The 24,116-nt window shown below is 36.7% G+C and overlaps 1 long non-coding RNA gene across 5 annotated transcripts; it reads left to right on the forward strand.

Annotated features, from left to right (window-relative positions):
* The first annotated feature begins 15,748 nt into the window (after window positions 1–15,748).
* On the forward strand, window positions 15,749–18,804 carry LOC133711971 (uncharacterized). 5 transcript variants are annotated; one of them, XR_009847092.1, is made up of 4 exons: window positions 15,749–15,899; window positions 15,991–16,094; window positions 17,550–18,430; window positions 18,555–18,804. It is a non-coding gene; the product is annotated as an uncharacterized LOC133711971 (long non-coding RNA). The 5 variants fall into 5 exon arrangements; XR_009847093.1 differs by having other exon boundaries at window positions 17,550–18,368; XR_009847091.1 differs by having other exon boundaries at window positions 17,550–17,697; window positions 18,140–18,804.
* Window positions 18,805–24,116: the final 5,312 nt, after the last annotated feature.

Here is a 24,116-nt window from a genome sequence, read left to right on the forward strand (position 1 = left end):
CTTTTGGACCTCGATCTACCCGGTCAACTCAATACCCTAAATAGAACATAAAACAAATATGCTCTTAACCGGTCCTTGGCAATTCACTTTTTTTGATCTTTCAGCTCCCACACTCTCATGGGTAGGGGGTCTACTTACGGATGTCAAAATTCCGCAACGTTTGTCCGCGCATGGTGCCGCTCCCCTTAGGGAAGTTTTTGCTTGTGCAAAGCGTTGACCGCTACGTTAGATGCCTTATTCACGGCGGATCGGCCTAATTTCTTTACACAATACCTATCACTATTGTATAAACATATAAGAATTTTCCGATTGATCGATTTTCATTTCAGAATTTTTGGATCGCACATAATTCTTATATGTCTTGTAATGTATAACTAGTTTATTAGGCTTGTTACCCTCCATGAGCAAAATGGGGGACGAAATGGAATTTTTTAAAATGAACCGCTGGATGTTGTTTGCATATGAATATATGTTAGTGGTAGAAATTTCAACAATTTCCGCATTCGGTTGGACCCCGATCTGCCCGGTCAACTCAATACCCTAAATAGAACATAAAACAAATATGCTCTTAACCGGTCCTTGGCAATTCACTTTTTTTGATCTTTCAGCTCCCACACTCTCATGGGTAGGGGGTCTACTTACGGATGTCAAAATTCCGCAACGTTTGTCCGCGCATGGTGCCGCTCCTCTTAGGGAAGTTTGCTTGTGCAAAGCGTTGACCGCTACGTTGGGCGCCTTATTCATGGAAGATCGGCCCCTAATTTTTTTACACAATACCTATCAATGTTATATAAACATATGAGAATTTTCAGATTGGTCAATTTCCATTTCAGAATTTTTGGATCACATATAATCCTTATATATGCCTATTAATATATACCATTAAGCCATATTTTGAGAAGAAAAAAATAATGTTTTTTTTTTTGTTAAACAAAATAAGGCCCTTTTTTGGCCCATTTCGGCCCTATTTGGCCCTATTTGAGGGCCGGCCCGACCCGACCCTTTCGGCCCTAACGGATTCGGCTTTTCGGGCGGGTAAGGGTTAGCATATTTAAGCCCTGGCTCGACCCTACCCGGCCCTAAATTTTGTTGATTTTGACTAGCACTACTAAAAAAAATTGCAATTACTTCGCCTTTTTACTTCGGCAACAGTTGCCGTCGCAATTGACACTCTATTGCTACTGAAAATGTTCCGTCGCGATTAACCCTTATCATTTGCGACGGAAAATCTTTGCCCTAGTAATTTTGTGCTCAATTGCGACGGTTTTACCTCTTGCATGGACATAAGATAAAAATTTCAATTTTAATTACAAATATGTTAGCTTATACCAATTTGCCTCCTAAAGTTGTATGACTTATACATTGCATTTAAATTGTTGAGGTTCATTCTAAAGCAACCATGAAGTGAAAAATGAATTTGGAGAAACCAACCGCTCGATGGAGAAATTGTAATGTTTTATGGTGGTTGTAAAAAATCCAGCCAATTTGGTTCTCGTTTCGAATTCGATCAACTATGTCAAACTTAGTTACTTTTATAAATATATATTTATATATCATACACTCCAAAGGGTAACCTCTATCAATTCAAAGAAAATGGGAAAACTGACCGTTGGATGAGATTATTACAATAAATTATGAGTGTGGTAAAAAATTTAGCCAATTTCACGATATTTTCGAATCCGATCGAATTGGTCAACCGTAATCTTCGCACTAGCCCAAAAAAATTTCCCTCTTTTTTGTTTTTGATTTTCTTTTGTCCAAATTTCCTACTAACAAAACAACCCTAATTTCCTACTTTGAAACATAAATTTTTAAAATGGCGGATAGACTAAGTTAAAAAAATTCGCGTAGGCGGGGAACAAAATTGAACAGTCAGTTTCCCACTCTACCTCACCCACTGACCCATTTTCTCTGCTCTTCACCCTATCTCTCTCTTCCAGTTCCCCCCCTCCCCCGTCCTCTCTCTTCCCCCGAAACCCTATCTCTCTTTCTCTCTCTCTCTCTCTCTACCTCACCCGCTGACCCATTTTCTTTGTGGCTCATCTCGAAGGTGGACTGAACGGAACTATGTGACCTTGCTTCTAGTCGTGGCCGGAGGACGTGCAGTCTGCCGTTGACTCATCAGAGGAAGGCGAAGAAGATGGTGGCTGCGATGAGTCCACCTTGGTGGTCGGAGATCGATGACGGAGGAAAGAGTCTTCCAGATCCACTTTCTCTCTCCTCCATCTCTCTCTCTCTGGAAAGGAGGTTGATTTTCTTTAATTTTGATTCTATGTAGTTTCTAGGTTTTGTTTTGGTTTCCCAATTTGTCGATTAAGTGTTATCCCTAGTTAATTTGCTTATCTAGTTGTGCTTGGGTCTTTGTAGATACTTGATAGCTCATGAACTATGCTTGAGCCAACCAAGGCCTTGCCGAATTGCAATCTCCCAAGTCTCATCTGGTTAAACCCATTTGTTTTATTATTTCTTAACGTCTGGAATAGCCTTTCCCCAAAATTATTATTGGCTGCATCACAGCCAGTGCAATATCATCCCTTTCTCTAAATTTGCTCTTTGCTCTGGTTTTCTTGAGATTGATTGCATGCTTAACCCAGTTTCAATTGGTTCATTGATGAGCTTCCTTTAATATACAGATGTTGTAGGAGATATTAGTCGGTCTTAGTTTATTGTTAAATATTTTGCTGCTATCTTGTCATAACTGTGTGATGCAGTCATTATTTACTGCATCATTCTTTACACTAAATGTTCTTTTTATATGCATTATAGGTCTATTTCGTATTGCACTAGAGTTACAATGGCTCTATTCTTGCTTGCTGTTATATTCATGAGATAAATATTTACAAGTGTCTCTATACTTCTTGCAGGTGTCTCTGTATCTTGCTGTTGCTGTGGTTATGATATCCCACTTTGATAGCAGTTATTTGTCATCTCGGTACTTCTTATTAAGGACACTGAGGAGGATAGCTCTTCAAGTGCAGGCAAGTTTTCTTTCTTGTAGCTTGTATCCGGACATACTTGGGCATGCACATCTTACCAAAAGAACTAAGTTGGTTAAAATTTATTCTTCCAGAGTTTGTTGTTATATATCTACAATTTTGATGTGTTTCTGCAGAATTTATTAATGTAATCCATTTCATATCCCATTCTCTGCAGTATTCTTCTCTACAGTTTTGATGTGTTTTTATATATCTTCGATTACTCTTGGTATTAATCTAACCATCTGTGAAGAACTTACATTGGAAATGGTTTTGTTAATCACTTGAAGTTGAAATTGGGAAAACATTCATTGAGGAACATCTAAAAGGTTGGTGACATGAATCATTTGCCCTCCTCCTTTATGTTTTTTCATTCAAGACTTGTGAGAAAAGTTCAATTCTAATTCTTCACATTGCTGTATTACCTGTTTGATCAGAATATGGAAGGACCAGTCACATATACAATTGGTAACAGCTTCCTCCATTTTCTTCTATTATAGCTTCTTCCGTTTTTTTTTCCCCTTCACATATGCTATGTAATGATTGTTAAACTGGTTAATGAACCTGTTGCAGTTATACTTCCGATGAGAATACTCCACTTGTTGATGATCCAGAGTACATCTTTGCATTAGGTGAAACAATATTCAAGGGACTGCAAAGCGGAGATAAGGATGGGGTCTGGCTAATGCAGGTAAAAGGAAGGATTTAATTGAGTCTTACTATTTAACTCCGAGACAGTGATTGGAGCAAGACAACACTTGCTCTTAGGAAATGCTTCTGTATCAACGCCCAATTTCCTTTTCTCATCAGAGAGATTTGATCAAACAGCAAAGCTACTTAGTTTTGGGGGTGAATTCATGGGAGGCTTGACAAAGAACAAGGGATTATCTGCTTTGCTTATCGGCATTGGTAAGCACTCATTGAATTGAGTCTGTAGCTTTTAATGCCACTCTTAACGGAGCCCAATTGGAGTAAAATTTATACCATCTTGGATTTTCTTTGATTTTACCTTTTCAGAATTTATTTTGGTTGTTTTCAGGAACTGGATTGGCTGCTGTTCATCAATATTTATTCAAGTATGTGCTTTTTACTTTGTTTGCTGCTTTGCACTATCTCAATCACTTATTCAAGTATGTGCTTTTTACTACTATAGTGCAGTTGTGAAAATGGTTTGGAAAGGGTTGCTCGTGTTTGTTTATACTCACTGTGAATTGAGACCTGTTGAATGGTGACTTGAGTTTTGTCGCAGTAAAATAAATGAGTTTTGGTTCTTTGGTTATTTGAGTGAAATCTAAGATAAGTTTGGTTAAATGCTTTTATACGTTTCACTGGTTAATTGATTACATTACGTGATACCAGAAAAGAATGGAATTGGAATTGTGCTGTGTCCATAGTAATTCGCCATTCGACATAATTGTGAAGGAAATTAGCTGGCTCTGAGCTCCAGCGGTCCAGCCTCCAGGTATCTCTCTCACCCTCTCCGTCTTCTTCTCCTCATCTTCTTCTCTTCTTCTTCTTCTTCTTCTTCTCCTTTATATTTGAATATTCCTTTTTTTTTTGAAGTTTCTGATCTTCATCAGTTCTTCGGCAGCTCGGGCCTTGAGGCATGATCAGTTGCTGCCTTGCTGGGTTATTTACTCCAGTCACTCCACCGAATCTTGGATGTTAAAGAGGTATTCTAAGACAACCCAATTCATCTCCAAATTGATAAAACCCAAATTGAAATTGTTAAATGGTGTCAAGTGGTGTTCTAAGACATAAAGCTAGGATATACTACTAAATGTTAATTTGCTTGAGCAGGCTTGGTCACAGTCTTTCAATTGTATCTCTTCTCAATATGTTCCAGCAATATATGAGCTATGAAGGAAGTTCTATTTGTACAAAGGAAGAGATTTCTGTTCCAGCAATATATGTCAGAGTGGTAATTCATGATTAAAACTGGTATGTGATTACATTACTGCAGGTTGCTGCGGGGTAGATTCCACTCGTGGTAGCTAAAGGGTACTGAACAAGCTAGATTTACTATATATAATATGATTCAAAAAGTGATATCAACTAAAGGCAATCTCTTTTCCCTGCAGAGAGGAGATAGCACGTTATAAAGGACTTGATCCGACAGAGCGTTTACTAATGTTAAAAGCACTCTGTGAACTCCGAGCCGATGTATTTACTCCTTTGTCATTATTTTTTCTGTTTCTTAAGGTCAAGTGGTGTACATACCGGATATCCTAGCTTTATGTTACCATTTGTTTTGGTATTTTGATGAGCCTCCTGCTAGCTAGTTTTAGTTTTTGCTTTAGTTATAGGCATGGTTAATGCAATGTGGACGCGTTTATGTTTTCCGGCTTTATGCAGTTATAGCCACTTAGGCAATGTTAATTCTTATGTAAATGTTGGGATGAATATTGCTGATGAATGAAATGGCTTTTGGAATCAAGGATGTGTTCAATTGTACAGAATGTATGTCTTCTCTTATATCTCAGACAATTCAAAACCAACAGCAAACCATTGTCTAACAAATGAACATGATGAAAAAAGAAAGAAAAATCTGTTGTCTGATGAAAACGAAGACCACAGAGAATTGAAAAGCTACAATTGTATGAATTGATAAACTACTACAGCATCTTGGGAGGCCATATGGTTGAAAAGAGACTTTAAGGATCCATGAAGCAAGAAAGCTGTAGTTCAAGAAAATCTCAGACAACAGTTTATTTTAGGATGCAAAAGTATGAAGCAATGATACACAATGGCTTTAATAGTTTTGCTCTTGTCTTGTTTAAAGTCAGTCAATAGCATTCAATTACTTTGCAGATGTACAAGCTTCCTTCAGACAACAGTTTTTTACAAATCAATGTTCTCTAAATTTTCATCACACGTCCATATTCTTCTAGGGTCTGTCAACTGAAATTACTTTGCACAAGAGTTAAGTTGCAATTGCTGTTGTTCTTCGTGGTATTCAGACAACAGACAATTGTGTAGTCGCTGTCGTAGTAAACTTTATCAGACGACAGTTTTTGGTATTATTGCTGTTGTTCTTCGTGGTATTCAAACAACAGACAATTGTGTAGTCGCTGTCGTAGTAAACTTTATCAGACGACAGTTTTTTCGTATTGTCTGATTATGTATCAGACGGCATTGAGATAGACAACAGCAAACTGTATAATCAGACGACAGTGAAAAACTGTCGTCTGATTGAAAAATTGGTGTAGTGCTTGCACACTTCTCTCCCATGCTTGTCATCTTGACTTTGGTGACCCAAAATCACTCTAAGACTCTTCATTTTTATGCTTCCCATGGATAATAAAGAGAGCTAACTGCTCCTCTCTTCTTCCTTAGCCATATTTTTCTACTCTACTCTCTTTAATAGCTCATCATTACTTCCCTCTTTTTACTCCATCTCTTCCATACCTTTTCCCCTTATTTTTAGGATCTATTACCACTCTCGTACTTTATCTCCATGCTTCTTACAATGCTTGAGCTGCTATCTTTGCTTCCATTCATCATTTTACTGCTCTCTCTATTCTCTATATAAGCATCCATTCATTACACTCTTAAACCATCACCCATTCCACCCCATTACATCTTCTTTTTCTCTTCATCTCCTTCATAAAACCTCCATATCCACCTCCCAAAATCCAAACCCATAATATCCGTACTCTCATTACTACTCCATCTTCCACCACCATAAACTCCATCACTACCACTCAAAATTAGTCAAAGAAGCATCATATCTTCATCACCATTCCATTCATCCACCATCACCAAGAATTCCATCATCCATCCATTCCACCATCGAGAAGAGCCCAAGGAGCAATCGAGAAGGACAAGGAGGAGCTAGCCATCAATTTGTCAAGTTTCAACTAGTTCACTCTTTCCTTAAACTCCTTAATTTTCTTTGATGTATTTTGGATTTGGTGTTAATTTGTATCAATATGAGTGAGTGGTTACTTTATTGGGGCTAATGTTGAAAGCCCTAGCCAATCTTGTATGGATTGATGCTATAATATGATGTTATGCAATTTTCTTTAACATGCCTACATGCTAGTTTAAGAGTTGAATGCATATGTTTAGACTTTACCACTTTAAGTATGTGTGTTTGCTATGTCATGATATAATATTTAGAGATTGGTAACCTTTGAATGTTAAAGCATGAAAGCACACTAGGTGTACATGTAGGGGTTGTGAATTACAATCAATTAGAGATAAGCTTGGTTGGTTTGCATGATTTCTTCATCTCCAAACTTTATATACTTAGAGTAATGCACTAGACACCTAACCGGATTTAAATGCTGACTTAAGTACTTAAGTACTACACCCGAGAGGGGTTGCTTGATATCACAAAAGGAGTATGTCCCTTGTCATACCCGAGAGGGATACAAGGAGACAAATTGATCAAATATTAATTTAGCATAATTCATATTGAAATGCATCAATACTTGTAAGGGAGGTTAGTGGCAGACAATCTAAACCCTAACTTTCATCCATTTGATCACTAGTTTAGTTTAGAGTAATTTAGTTTACATTTGAGCATCAAGTTGTTTTCAATTCAAAACTATCTTCAAAAACCAAAATCAAATCACTACTCCGTCTTACACATACTCACCATGAGCCTAGATTTCCTTGTGAATTTAGGTTTGTGATTGTACATTTGCATATTCTGGCTCTCCTTAGGTTCAACCCTAGCTAGTGAAAGAAATCCAATCCTCGTGGATTCGACAACCTTTCTTAAATCCCTATACTATTACTTGTACCCCTTACACTTGAGGGTGACTATTTGGCTAACAAGTTTTTGGCGCTATTGCCGGGGATTGGAGTAAAATCCGATTCCTAACTCGGTTTGCCTTCGGGGAAGTTAGAAATTTTACTTTTGTTTTGTGTTTCAACTTGGTTTTTATCTCTTCTTTGTTTTGTTAGTTTTTGTGGTAGTCACCTTATTTTTGAAATTTTGGTAAGTATTTTAGGTAAGTAAATCAATAAATTGTGGTAAGAAAAGGATAAATTGTGATCTTGTTGAAAATAAACAAGAATTAATCTTCTCTATTTGGTATTTGCTTATTACTTATTGCAATTTCACTTTTTAGTTGCAAAATTAAATATTTGGTACTTAGATTTATTTCTTCTAGATTAGAAGTTGGTAGAAATTTGTAAAAATTTAAAGTAAATTAGATTAGGAATTTTATCTTTGTAACGTCGAACTTACTCGTTCAACACAACTAGGTCCATCCAATTAATGCGATGTCTAGGCCAATGATCGAATAAGATAAAGGTAACCGAAAGGTTGAAAAGCGAGCATTGCTCCACCAAAATCATTTCCCTCCTTACCTGGTCGCATTGAAAGGAGTTACCGAAATGTTGGGCGATAGGCAACACCCAAAGATCGGATTCATCTTCTCTTTACTTAGTGAAATAAATTAAAAAGTTAAAAAAAAAAAAAAAATCGCAATTTTCAATTTTTGAACATACCTTGCATTTTATTTTATTTCTAGTTACTAATCCTTTGGGAACCTATAGGTAAATATATAATTTCTTCAAGCTATGGATGGATGGAACCAAGGATGGAATGATCCAAGATAGTTTGAGCAACAAAGCTATAATGGTGAACTTTATCAACAAATTGTGTCTTGAGATTTGAGTACCCGGAGTTCATGCAAGAGTATGAGTAAGAAATCAGCATGCATCAAGAGACTATGGCATCCCAAGCAAATCCTCAAGAAGAAGAAAAAGACGAGTCTCTAAGATCTCTACTTCAAGAAGCCATTGCGGAAATAAAAGCTTCCAATATAAGAATGGAGGAAGAGATTGATCAACTCAAACTTCATTATGTATTAGAGCAATCATCTACCACCTTGCAAGAGCCACAAGTTTTCCATGACCAAGTGAAGTCAACCTCGAACGAAGAATCGTATATTCCACATCATGAGCAAGAGTTCCATATTCAAGTTCAAGACGATGATGTAGATATACAAGAAGAACCACTTGGTTATGGGAGCCATCAAATGAGTAAAGAAGAAATAAAGCAAAGCATTAATGGTTTTGTGCAATTTTGAAAAGCAAGGGGGCTTGTTGTTAAAGATAATCTTGAAGAAGATGATGAGTACTTTGAGGAGAAATGTGCAACAAATGAAGCCATGCATCATGACCCCTCCACCAATGAGGTCAAGACTCTCCAAAATGAAGAAAGTCCTTCCATGCCTTATCATGAAGAAGAAGTGATGCGCTCAAAGCAAGCGCATAATTTAACCCTGAAATGTCATTAGTAGTATAAGTAAGTAGGGATCGTTCTATTCCGGGGATTGAGGGTACACCTGTCATTGTCAAACAATTAAACAATTAAAATTAAAACAAAGTATAATATTCACAAAGATATTCACAAGTATAAACATTATTTACGAAAAGGGGGGATTTTGTTTTTGGTTTTTCGAAAATAAAATTAAGTTAACAAAACAATTAAAATGCAAAAACATAAAAATACAAATGGAATGAAAGAACAAAGATCAAAACCTGAAACTATGATTAAAATTGATTCAAATCCTAATATTGTTCATCTAAGTCATGAGAAAGGAGTTGATCATGTGAAACGTTAAAAGCAAACAATTCCCCATATTTTACTTTCAATGCTAATTAATCTAAGTGAAAGCACATAGACTAATCCTATCAAACAAGCATTCAAGCCCTAGAAAGCTAGTCAATCATACATGTTTAACGCAATAAGCACCTAGAAAGGCTATCAACTCAAATGTGCAACTTAGTATGAAAAAGTCCACCTAATTGCAATCTTCTTTGATTAAATTCGGTTTTTGTACAAAACCTTTACTACTTATTGATTCAAGAACACAAAACCAAAAAGTTGATTCATGTTTTTAAGTTCGTAGCAACATTCACATAAAAACCCTAAATGTTTCGAACCATTCAAGATTATCATACAAAAGATTTCTATCATGCAAATTTAATCAAACACTCACACAAAAGCAACCATAAATCGCAATATATGAATCTGAAAATTAACAATTAATCATAGAATTTCAGAAATCAACACTTGTTCAAACATATGTGTCAACTAGGGCAAAACCAACGAAAATACAAAACAAAGTTACAAGGAGAATCGGATTACACCGTGATGAAGGTGAGATGAATGAAGTGATGATGTGGTCTCTTGAATTTCGAAAGCAATATTCAAGGTGGAGGATGGATGGTGTTCACGGCTTGTCTTCTTCTTCCTTGGCCTTGCTTGCACTTCGTGGTTGCCCTAGAGGATGGAGAAGAGCACGGCTAGGCTAGAGAGTTTTCTGATTTTTTTCTCAAGTGTCTAATGTAAAAGAAGAGGAACCCTTGACGTTGAGAGGAAGAGAGACTATATAGGGGACGGCAACTTGGTCTCCAAGCCGTGTAAGTCTCTAGGGTTTCTCACGGCAAAGTCTTGATAACTCCACATAATTTCTTCCAATGAAATCTTGCCAAGTAAGCCCTATGATGTGTCTCAACCAATCACATAATTTTCTAGAATATCTCCCTAAATAAACTTGCCGAAATTCCTTGAGATATTTTCTGATTTTGCACTTCCAATTCGGCCAAACTTCCTTTAGGGTTTCAAGGAATGTATCTAGACTTCTTTTGAGAGATTTTCGAGTTCAACATATATTCTCCTTCCTTTTATTTCTCCCTCAAAAATCTCCACCGAATTTCTCTTTAATATTCTGATTTTCTACGGCAATTCCTTGTTTCTCTCAATGCTTTGGACGGCAAACCCTTCTAGGATTTCTTCCATGCGTCACAAACCCTAGTTGCTTGGGCCTTGATGGGCCTTGATCCATTTTGCCGAAAATTCAAAGTGTTCTTGGGCTTCGTTGCTTCATCTTCAAGCCTTCTTATTTTCCAACGCAAAACACTTCATTTCTTTCATTTCTTTTCATAGTTGCGTTGGAAACTTCATTGGTAAGCTCTCCTCCATTTCGCAGGGTTTCCTGGTTGCACTAGGAAAGCTTGTTTCTTCATTTCTGCTCAAATGTGTGGGCCGTTTTCTCTCATATTTGTTCGTCTTGATGTTCGCAAGCTCCTCTTTCCATTCGTGCGTTCATTTCCACTTTTTAGCTCGGAAGTCCTGAAAATAGAAACTAGTATGAAAAATAGAAACTTACCTAATTTGAAAAATAGAAACTTACTAAAAATGAAAAATAGAAAGTTACTAAAAATGAAAAATAGAAACTTGCCAGAAATGAGAAATGAAAACTACAAAAATAGAAACTTCCTAAAAATGGAAAATAGAAACTAAGAAAAATGGAAACTTTCTACAAATAGGAACTTTCCCAATCAAAGAATGGAAACTTTCCTAAACAGAGTTTTACTAAGGAAATGACGCAAGAAATGTAAGGAAATGCAGTTAAAACGTCGCATTAAAATGCTCCTATCAAGAAGTTGAAGAATCAAGGATTTTTCTTCCCCACCATCCAAGGAGCACCATCAAGAACTTCCTAAGGAGCAAGATTGAACATTGAGCACTCATGTTCACAATGAGAGTATTAAGATTAAGGTACTTTTACCTCTCAATCCACCATTTATTGCTCAATGCTTCTATGGTGAAGTGAAGGATTGGAAAGGAAGTGGTCTACATGTTCACAAATCTCCACCTCACTCTCACATACCTCTATCACCTACTCTTTCTACAAGCATCAAGTCCACATCAACTTTGAAGAAGGAGTTAAGAACGATACTTGAAAGATCCATTGCAAAGAAGAGGAAAACAAGAAGAAAGCCACTCCTTTGGTCAAACATTGGAGAGTTCATGGATTGCTTTTGTTCTTGCCCCTATGATAAATCAAGAAGTCATTTGGCTCCAAATAGTACGGTGGTCTTGCACAAGAAGTATCCTCCTTAACAAGTGGTGGTAACTTCTAAGGAGCGGCTAAAAGTCCTCAAAAACAAAGCTCTACTTGGAGGTAGCCAAGCATGAATAAAAAAAATTTGAATAAGATATGATGATGAAGAATGAAAGATGTCATTTTGAAGCCACACCAAAGTTCATGTGCTTGGATTGCAAGGCTTTGATGCCTTGTTTGTTGGTGATTGTTGCTGACTTGTAGAGAGTATTATGGTCTTCAAGGGGGGAGCTTTTCTAAACTCTTGCATTTAGTTTGTGTTTACTTGTTTTGTTTTAGTAATTATGTAATGTTTAGTTTTACTCCATCCATGGTTGAATGTTTCATCGAAGAGTTTTTAAGAGCATCATTTTAACATTGAGGACAATGTTAGATTGAAGTATGGGGGAAGGAAAACTTCTTTTTTTTTTTTTTTTTTTTTTTGTCTTAAGTTTTATTTTTGTCCAAAACCTTTAAAGTGCCTAAAATTTAAAAATTTGCTAGTTTGGATCACTTTGTGTTTTTAGTTGTTTATTGTGTTTAGTTAGTGCCTTCCAACACCAATGATGAGATTGAACTTGAATTGAAAATGGGGTAGAAAGAATGTTGGGTCTTATGAGCTTTATTTTCCAAAATAAACCATTATGGATCAAGTGTTTGATTTCATTTATATCCATATTTGTCATATCAATATATTGAGCTAGAGAAGCATAGTGAGACTTGTGGGAGCTATTAGATGCCATGTTGTGAGTATTTGAGCTTAATTGAAGTGCATTCATAGTTCTAAGCACTAATTTCTTCATGAGTGAACATCTCATTTGCTTTGCATTTCTAGAACTTGCTTCATATCTTTCGAAACTCTTTGTCTCAATTTTACATCTTGAAAATGATTTAGGAAACTAGGAATCCACCATGGCACTACACCAAAAACTGCATCACACAACACTAATCACACAACAGAACAGAAATCATCCGTTGTGTGTTTAAGTAAACTCTATTGTACAACGGTATTAGTGATGTTCTGTTGTGTGAATGTCAATAAAGTGATAACTTTTTTATCAGAACTACATTGCACAACGGAATTAAGTATTGTCCGTCTTCTGAGTCTTAAAAATTTAGCGGCAGATTTCCCTCCACTTTGGAGTCTTGGTTGCCTCTTGAAACACTGAAATTTGGGGTACTAGGTACAACGGATTTCACTATTTCCATTGTATGATTGAAAAACTGAGCACCAAAGTTTAAGGAAGCTTGCTTGAATGTCTTCCCCTAGATAGGCCTAGTGCAAGCTGTAGAAATTATACAACAGAATTAAGATTTTCTGTTGTGTGAACTTGGAACTGGGCGGCAACATTTTGAGCTAAAATGTTGTAGGCGCCACGTTTCCCTCCATGATTTCACATTTTGATTTTTAGTGTGGCACTCAGACGACAGTTGGTGAGGTTTCCGTTGTGTGAGTAACTTTGACAATTTTTTTCTAGGTTTAATTGTCATGCCACATTGTGGTGCAAAGAAAACAAAGAGAGAAGGAAAACAAAACCTAGCACGACATACAGAGACTCTCAACCCTCTCTCTTGAATAGCCTCCCCGAAACGCCTCTCTTTCTCTCTCGTGAAACCTCAATCTCTCTCGTGAATCTCTCAGTCCTCCGCAAAAGCTCTCTGTCTCGTGAAACCTCTCTCGGCCCTCTCTCCCCAGTTTCCAATTCCACACTTAATTTCAACCCTTTAAATCCCTAAATCCTCCACCTTTACAGGGAGCCGACTACAATGGCCTCGATTCTCAAGCCGTCCAATGGGGTGAGATGGGAAGACGATGGCAATGAGCAGTAGCGGCGGCGGCGTTTCGGGATAGGCAGAGGGCTTGCTTCAACAGTGTTTTGAGAGCTCTCTCTGCGGGAAATTGGGGTTTGAATTTGTGCTCGCTCTTCACTTCTCCAAACCCGCCTTCAACTCCGTCTACCTAATGGATAATTGAAGCTCCGCTTTGCGTTACCCTCCTCTCTCTCTATGTCTAAAGATCTAAATCAATTCAAGGCTTCTAAATCTGGTAAGGTCCCTATCTCCAACAAATTTGCTGATTTCGGTTTATTCCCTTTCAAAATCAGTTATTCCATAGTAACTCCTCTCCTTTTCTCCTTGCTGACGACGACCTGAAACAAAACAAACCCAACGAGATCAAGGCGGTTCCTATTGCCAATGGCTTCTTCCACGGAGGGTCTGGTGCCCATGACCAGGGCTTTTCTCACTTCTTATTACGACACCTACAAATTCCTTCCTATCTCCGATGACATCCCCCGCCTCTCCTCCGAGATTCGATCCCTCACCGCCGATTTGCTCTCCAACTCTCTGGCCACTCCAGGTACTCTAAATTACAACAATTTCTGAAATTCCCGTTCTTATTTCTGTTAAAGTATTGATCTTGAATAGTGAGTGAATCAGTGAGTTTGATTTTATAGGATAAGAGAGATTGGTAGTGGATGAACTAGAGAGTCCTCTGCCGCATAAAGTGGATGAGAGTATGTGGAAGAATCAGGAGCATATGGAAGAGGTAGTCCTTTTACTTGATAGGCCTCATTGGCCTCAATCGGTGAGCATTTATGTGAATGTTAAACAGCTGGTGTTACCTTACATATTTTTGTTTCTTATTTTTGGTGCTATGAGCAGCTTTAAGAGCCTTCGAGTCCCGAGGATGCTCAGCTTGCTACTGTTTTCACTTGCCTGCATCATAAGTTTAATATGATAGTTCTGTGAATGTGAGTGTGGTGTTTTGAATTTTCGTATTTTTCTGTTTATTGATGGTCCTGTGATAGGAAATTTCTTATCTTTGGAAGCAAAGATTTTAGGGTATTACTGTGTAGCCTAAAGCTTCCAGGTTTGAGTGAAAGTTTATGAGTTTGAGATTTTCAGTAGAGGTTTAGGCTTTAGAGGACTATGTTCTATTGTAATAGAAAAAGGGAAATAATGGGAAAAGAATGCTGGTTCTATTTTTTTGCCGTGAGTGTGGATTGTTGTATAACAACAGCTCGTCTTTGCATGTTTGATTACTTATTTTGTGTAGCTACTAAAATGGTTGTGGAATATAGATCCATAATATATGTTATTCAAACAATTCTTGATTTTTGTTCCAGGTACTCAATCATATTCTCCTTCAATGGTGAATATTGTTACTAGATTCCATGTAGTGTTTGGTATTTATGGAGTTCTTGTTGGGTGTTCTTGGAAAGTGAACTGTCAAATGGCTTGCCCTTATGGGGAAGAGCCAATTTTTGGTAGACTATCAATTTTTGGTATTGTGATGTGAAAAGAGGGGCTTTTTGCTTTTTCGTTGTTAATTACTTGTATGGCACTTGGGTGATTTACATTGTGCTTGGTTTGTGAGATTTCAGAGTCGTGGAACTCAGCTCAAGGATATTCCGAGCGGTATGTTCTCTAAAGTTTAGTTCTCTAAAGCACTTTTGCACGAGCTCTGGAGGTTTATGTCCCTGTGTAATCTTTCGTATTGAATGGTTTCTCTATTTTTTTCTTTTGAATTGAGCAGGTATGTATTCTATATGTGTTTGAATGAGCTGTATTCTATACTTTTCTTGTACCAAGGATATATGAACTTGTTGGTGTTTATCTTTACTTATCTATTTTTGTGCCTTAATGGCAGAAATCCTTTGTATCTGCTTGTGACGATCTCACTTAAGAAATAGGCTAGGTTACCGCATTGTTTCTTTGTCCTTCTCTTTTGGTGTGTTTTGTTTTCTGACTAGGATTTGGTTTTATTTCAGATTTTTATCTCTATAGTTGGTTATTTACTTTATTTGTTTTAGACTTATCTGTTTAGAAAGCTTAGTCACAATCTAATGAGACAACACGTGCCATTCACTCCTTCATTCCTGTGCCTTTCTTTTTCTCAACGAGAAACATCATGCCTACTTCCTCTTCCACCGCTTCTTTTGCCTCAAAGACTGACCTCCATTCACTCACCCAAAGGTCAAAATCTACACTTTTCCAATAGCTTCAGAGAGATTGCTGTGAAACCCACCGACCTCGAATTGAATTCCTTGGTTACTTGCAGCTATCTCTAGTAAGTCGAATTTTCCATCTTCTAAAACCCACTCCTTCTGTTTCTGCCTTTCTTTGATTTTGGGTTTAATTTTGTCGAAAATTTGGTTTAGGTGGTTGGAATTGCTGATTATCGAGTGGGTATTAGCATTTTGATTTGGGTTGCCGCTTGTAGCAGTGGATTGGGGTTTTGTTAGCCGCTGAACTAAGGCTTGAGGTAGGGAAAACAAAACTTTCTTATAGCTTAGTTTCTAATCTGGTGTGTACGTAGTGAGTGTGATTGCTTTGGAATGTTTTCTTTACCAATTGTTTTGAGATTATTGTTTTGGGTATTATTTGATTTGTAAGTGGAAATCTTGTTTGTTAGGGAATGCTTTCCCTTCGTGCAGCTTTGATTTCTTTGTTTTGGCATGAATTAATGATGCCTTGTTTCTTATGATCATTACCTCTGTTCTTTCAGTTTTATCTGAATTAGGTTTTGAGCAAAAGTTTTAACAATGATATTTGGAAGCATCTCTCTTTCTCTCCCAATTTTCTCATGTTGTTTAGTCACTGATTTGAATGAAGGAGCAGTTGTGCTCTTCGTTTTTTTATTTATCTTTATTCTTGGCTTTTGGACATCAACATGGAACTAGTTTTTGTGCTATAATTGCTGGAATTCTTCAAAGTTCACACAAGAACTATATTTTGATGTTGTTCTCCTCTTTTAATGCTATGTAGCTAAGGATTTATACATATAGCTACTGCAGGTTCAAGTGTACCTATTGAAGGTGATTGTTAACAAATATATTTTTACTAAGGTTTTGAATTAACGCCTTCCTTACTTACAATCTGTTTCATCCAAACAGTAATTTTCCCATTAGAGCCTTGTCTATACTTTATGCTTAATCACCTTCTCTTTTAACTGAAAGTATTGTCTGAAAAAAAAAAAAAAAAGTGCCTTACTCTAATTTCAGTTTTTAACCTCCACTTTAGTCATGACTCAATTCTGGGTTGTGACACTGCTGGTCATCTTCATTGGCTTTTTACTCTTTAAAGCACTATAGGTGCAGCTAGACATCTCGGCCGAATCCGCAATGGCACTGTGAGTGTCAAACTTTGTTCTAATTGTTTAGTGTTCTTGTCCTACCTAATCTATTTGGTTTGCTTACAAGAGGGTTTCAAAGTAGAAGTTAGATATTCAGATTTGGTCAATCATAAGCTATCTAAATATACAAAATTGCATGCTTCCTGCTAATGCTTCACATCAAGTAGGGGTTGGGGGATTTGTCGTCAATGAAAATAATGAGGTATAGTTGCTTATGTTCTGTTTGCTGCCTTATATGTAACTTTCCTAATTAATATAAATATCCTTCCAAATTGAAAGGATAGCCTAATTCTTATCTCTCCAATTAGATTTGCAATGTTCAACCGGCCAAGCTCTTAGTGACAGGAAGCTAGGACAAGTGATTATCCAACTTTTCATTCAGGTCATTAGTGGGACTCATAGGCAGTAGCCTTGGTACCGATTTCATTAATCAATGTATCAAATATTGATCTTAAGAATAAAATGTATATGTATGAAATTAAAACTACTGGAGGTCAGCAGGTTATCTGTGTGATTGATTCACTCATTTGATGCTAGTATTCTTTTATTTTATTATTTCTCTTCTTAAAAGGATTGGTGTTGCAGATCGTATTCAGGACTCGAGTCTTTCATTGCAATGTTGATTCTTCTGGTAATGTAAGTTTGGAAATCGTAAAGGATGGTTGGAGTCCAGCACTAACGATTACAAAGGTGCTACTAGCAATTCGGTCCATTTTCACAAAACCTGATCCTTGTAAGTTCTTCTATTATACTTTGAGCTTTCTTTGTGGTATTGTTTGTATGCATGTTCTTGTTCTTGGTCTTTGTATAGCAATAGTTTACTTGTAGGACTAAATGTTAGTATTTTGAAGGAACTCATACTGGTGTTAAACATCATCAAAGAAGAAAGCAGCACTCAATTATTTTTTTTTGTTTCCTGACTTGATCATTGGTTTAAGATAAAATATATTCCCCAATATCAAACTCGTTTAGCACCAACTCCAATGATCTGTTGCTCGTACTAAGATAAAACATGCACTTTTTTTTTTAAAATATGGTGATTAGTAAGAGATAATGGTCACTGGAAGAAATATTTACCAGATTTTCTCAATATCTTTATAGTTTTGTAATGCTCTGAGCATAGTATGGTGTTCAGTGTTCCTTTTAATATAATATCTGGTGCAAACAAATTGCAGTGCCAACAAGTGCTTAAAGAGCTAGAAGCAAGTATCGGTCAATCTTGCTGGGGGTTTCTATATAGTCATAATTGCACTTACTTTTGATTAGTATATATTTGTTGGATTTGATCATCTGCTACAAGCTTGGCCAAGTGGTTGAGACTTGCTGTGAATATATGGGGACAACATCATTGCTGGTAATAAGGCGGAAGTCTGGGGCACGAGTTCTTGTTGTTGTTGTGGACTAGTGAGCTCACTCTCTCTTTTGAAGGCGAGGTTTATGTGTTTTTTGCTGTTATGCCCCAGAAGGTCACTCTGTTTCTTTCTTCCTTGTATATTATAAATTGTTTAATTCTAAAATGCTTGTATATTATGTACATAGTAAGGCATGCATTATCCCTTTTGTTTTCATTGCATTTGTTAATTGTGTCAGGAACTATATGGTGGAATGTTGCATAAAGAGTCTTTGGGAGATCAAGCGTGGAGTACCAAGCAATGCAGCAAGCTATATTTTCTTTCAACATGTAAAACTTAACTAGGAAACTTAAATGCTTTTTAGTCTATGAGATGTATGAATGCTTTAGCAATGTTCCTTAAATTCAATATTTGATGAATTGATGTATCACAATGATTTTGGTACAAATGTTGATCATTTGATGGTTTGCATTCAATTTGTATTCCAATTGTTCACTATTAATTTATATCCATTCAAAATTTGGGTATTCACACAACGCAATTATATATATCACACAATGGATTTCAATAAGTTACGTCGTCTAATTTAACTCATTCATAGATATCACACAATGGATTTCAATAAGTAACGTCGTCTAGTTTTAAGCTCATACAACAGAAAATACTAGAACACAGTTGTCTTACTTTTAATCACACAACAGCTAAACTACAAAACCGTTGTATGAAAATTCAACCCACAACGGCATAAAAGTAAATTCTGTTGTGTGAACTGCTGCGCACAAGTGCTGCGCATGGGTGCGTCCGGCATCTGTCAAGTTCTTGGACAACGGTGTTAAGAAATATACGTCGACTGACTTTGTATCATACAACGGTGAATTCACCGTCGTCTGATTTTTCATCAGACAACATCGAGACAGACGACGGTGAGTCTTCAAATCAGACGACGTTTTTTCACCGTCGTGTGATGCAGTTTTTGGTGTAGTGTGGCCAAATGAGTATGTCCCAAAAGATTGAATATCCTTAGATTGCCATTTTGAGCCTTTGTGTAATCAGCCTTTCAATTCTTCACACCACAGATGTATGTCCTTTTAACTTAAACATTTGCCAGAGAAATAAGTTTGGGGTTACTTAGAAAAGAATAAGTGTGGGAGTATTCTTTGTTTTGCAATTTTACTTTATATTAGTGAAAGAAAAAAAAAAGTAGTATAAAAAAAAGTTGAGAAGAAAGCAAAAAGAGGAGAAACAAAAGAAATGAAATCTCAAAAAATGTAATTTCAATTCAATAATTAGTTTTTGTTCAAGTTTGGGGGAGTGGTGAGAAAGTGGAAATTTTGAGCATCTTTAGTTCTTAAGTTCTTAATCTTAAAAAGATTGTTGCTTGAAAATTATTTTTCCATTCCATTTCATTTCTTTAACGGCTCACCCTAAGCCTCATTACATCCAATAAAAATTCTTTTTCATCCAAGATGTGATTTTGTTGATAAGTGGAGATAAAATTGAAGAGCAAGCATATGACGGTATTGCATGAGATTGTTTTGAGTGTAGAATAGTTAACCCCTAAACACTTGTGTGAAAAATAGAGTGAATATCTTGTGAATTTATGGTTAACATGGTTTGACATGCATTCTCAGTTTTGGTACATTGAAATGACAAATTAGAGACATGTTACACATTTCAAAATGAAAGCATTTGATCCATGATCTATGAAGTTTTAAGACTTAACTTGATTTCCATGCCCTATCTATATTGTGTTCTTTGAGGAAATTATTGGAAGGATTAGATAGTTGTTGTAGTGTCGGATTTGGGTTAGTTTGCTTGAGGACAAGCAAAGTTCAATGGCCTGATGCGTTTCAAAAAGCAAAAACATTAATCAATAATCATGATTAAATTCATATAATCTATTAATCATATGATTCATATCTAATGGTCTGATGCGTTTCAAAACTCAAAACCATTAATCAAAACTCAACCATTAATCAATGATTCAATATGTCTAAACAATCGTTCAGTCAATAACCCTAATAGATGAAATAATAGATGAATTTAAGAGGATAGAGACATTGATGTGTTCTAGTAGAGGAGAAAGACGCGCACAGCAGTGAGCCAAGTGACGAATCGACCAAGAGATCGGAGAAGAGAAATGGGTGCAGCAATAATAGATAAGATAGCCGAATTGCCTACCGGAGAAGAGAGACACACGCAAGCTTAGGTTAGATGAGGGAGAGAGGGATTGCAAAAAGAAAGGGAGAACGGACGGTAGAGTCGCCGTTGCAGACTTCAATTTTGATATGATCCACCTAGAGCGCCCAGTCAGCTTAGGTGGAGCCCAGGCGCCCGCCCAAAGTCAGCCGATTATCTGAAACCATTATAGGTTAATCCGGGCGTCTCGTCAACTCGTCAACTCCTAGCGCCTAGGCGCATCCTAGACCGATATATATATATATATATACATAGAGTATACTATTTAATTTGTGGGTTTACAGACCGGGCCGGACGGGCTTCTTCGAGTCTTTGGAAGGCCGGGCTTCAAATCTTTAAACCAAGCTCAGCCCTCAACACCAACTAACTGGGCTTTCCCAGGCCTAGATAAGGGCTGGGCTGGGCTTTTACCCCTCAGGCTGAGCGGGCCTCTATCGATCCATTGATCCACAGGTCAAATGATGACTCATACAAATGACCATGCTCGTCTGACTTTTTTAGGAAGAACTATTATGTTGTTCAGCTGTACTTGTTGAGTTTTAATTTTTAGGGTAGTGTTAGAAACTGCCAACACATCATATGAATAATGTGTGAGTTATGAGATCAACATCTTCCCACGTCTGACTCTAAATCCTAATTTAATTAAGGCCTAAATTACACTTTTGCTGTCTTGAAAAGCTCGAAATCTAGCTCATGCTCTATGTAGTGATCATTGTTCTTCTCCTCTAGGTATCCATAAGATCTATGCATGGATCACAAGTTATATTTCTCACACATATCGGAAAAAAACTAATCAGAGGCAAATGGCTAGCCAAACACTACACATAGAAATTATGATATATTCACTTAAAAAAAAAAAACTACGATATATTGTGGTGGGAGTAGAAGCATATCGAATAGGGTGCCAAAATTATATGAGGGTGACTGGGTTTGGTTTTAGTTTGCAGTGAAAATGACAGCTAGTACATAGGTAGATCACAGATAATGAAGAAGATGATGACACAATTTTACATGTACCTAACTAGAGAGTCTATACCTCTGTGGGTAATTTTATCTGTAATTTGATTGGAAGGGAGGGGCAAAACAGTAAACCAACTTTGGTGTTACTTTAGAAGAAGTAAAATAGCAAATCAGGCCGCGTGATGCTGTGGGTTTAATTTTTTTCCTGAATTTTAAATGTAATTCCTCATATGTATTTGAATATATTCATAAATCATAAATATGTGCATAGAGTCAGACAGAGACCTATTGAACAGATGGTTGCTGGGGTAACTATTATGCATCAACAGTTTCTCTTCAGCTGCTGGAGGTTTTGTCATTAAAAACCATGTCAGTAAGCCTCTGTTTGAGCCTCTATTTATTCTTATTGGAAGTGCAACTGTTCCTATTGCCAAGGCAACAGTTTAATTCATGCAAAGGAAAAAGGGCTTAGATATGTGGAAGTGAAAGGAGACTCCAAATTAGTAATGGATGCAGTAAATGGAGTGATTACCCCTCAATGGAGATTAATCAAAATTGTTCAAAATATTAGAAACATTACCACCAGCTTCCTTTGAATTTCTTTCAAACATGTTTTGAGGGAGGCTAATTTCGTTGCTGATGCTTCAGCTAACTTAGAACAAGTTACTACCTTGTATTCCACTTAGAGAGATACGGTTCCCCCTATTTGATCTTGTAAACTTGGTTGCCCCAGAAGCTTTGCTATTTAATATATTCTCTCTTGTAAAAAAAAAAAAAACAGTTTCTCTTAACAAAAAACTACAGATGAAGCTAGAGGTCGTTGGCCATCTCAACTTCAACTTCAACAAATCCGGCATCACATTTCATAAATATCATAGGTCAAAATTAGGACACAACACTATAGAGGGTAATGCTATATACAACCGATATTTTAAACAATCATCTCTCATTTTAGCCAAGAGCCAAACATAGAGAACAATCCTTCCATAAAACCTAAAACTCATCTCTTCTAAAGGAGCTCCTTTGTCGGACTGGTGGCAGAAAATTTTGTAGCTTAAACAACTTCCACCAAGGTAGCAGGAAAATGACCCTAGAGGGTGTAACACCCCAACCCGGACTAATTAGAAAATAAATCCGAATCTTAAAAGGAATAGAACATGAAAACACGAATTGGAGTCAATTCATCATTTTATCTCAAAACAGAAATTTGTATGGAGAGTTGTTAATTTTACCTTGATTTGGGAAAATCTAACCGTTGGATTTTCATGAAACTTGAACACAGTTTAGAAGACACAATTCTGAACAACTTTCATAAAGAAGTCATGATCACCGGAGTACCAGAAGATGGATAGTTTAGCCGTTGAAGTTAGCTGACGAGCAGAGTTCTGTAAAATTCAGGCTTAGGAACCTGGGAGATGTCGAAATGTGGCCCAAGTCAAAAGGCCGATAGGGTTTTGGGTGAGAGGTTTGTCAGCTCCATCCCTCCCTAAAAAAACAAAAAGATGAGAGTTTGAAAAACAGAAAGCTAGATCACTCGTGATGAATAGAGAGCTAGAGATCTCCCCAAAGAGTCACAATTGCGTCCTCCCGAAAAGAGAGAGAAAGAAAATGCTCCAGAGGGTTCCAGATACCTACAGAGAGGTGGAGCCCATCATAGATCGAGTTGTTTCTCTCTAGTTCTAGAACTTCCTATCTCCCATCTCTTTCTCAATCCTCCCCGAAGACTCTTGACCTTTCCCTTTCTTTTATATTTCATTATTTGCTTCCTTCTTTATCTTGGTCCACTTGTCATCTGTATTTGCTATGTGTCAACATGTATATTTGCCATGTATCAGTAGGAAAAATAATAGGCTTAGAGGTCTAACGATATAGCATATATGAAGATAGAATTCAATTAGATTTCTTCGAATGTACATTGCTTCAAATCAATAGTAGTCAATTTCTTTATTTAACTCTCCCCGTTTAAAAATTTCGTCCTCGAAATTTGAAGCAGGTCATTAGTAATTATATTCAAAATATATGGGTGTAATATATTTGCATTTATATTTCCATTTATCCTGGGTACACTTGTTCTTTAACGAGTAAAAACTCCCCCCATTTAACGAGTAATATACTAGATGGATATCCCGCGCGATGCTGCGGGTATACATTTTTCATTACATGATATATCTTTACATATTTCAAAATCTGGTGTTCTAACCAGTTTTATATATTTATATATTTATATCCAAAAATTGAAGTTCTAAACAGACCAAGCTTGGCCATTTACAGTTTTCGAAAAATAAACATTCTAACCAAAGTTGTTTTTGATACTGGTTACAAAAATGGTTAGATATAACAAAAATACATTAGATTCCCTCAGTTGGTGACATGTACTGCATCTGGTATTCACTTCATATCGTAACAGCATAGGATTGATAGTGAATAAGCACAGAAGATCAAACTAATCAAATGCGTACAGAAATCAAAATCATAAAAAAAAATAAAATAAAATAAAAAAAATAAAAGAAAAACTTGCTGAAAGAAACATAGCTAACCTTCCAAGCTGCCCATCTTTCCGATCTCAGGAGGAATCTCTCCACCTAGATTATTAACATTCAAATAAAAGTCAGTGGCCTAAGTCAAGTTGGCAATCTCTTGT

Source organism: Rosa rugosa, chromosome 5 (genome assembly GCF_958449725.1).
Source record: "Rosa rugosa chromosome 5, drRosRugo1.1, whole genome shotgun sequence".
Classification (NCBI taxonomy): Eukaryota; Viridiplantae; Streptophyta; class Magnoliopsida; order Rosales; family Rosaceae; genus Rosa; species Rosa rugosa.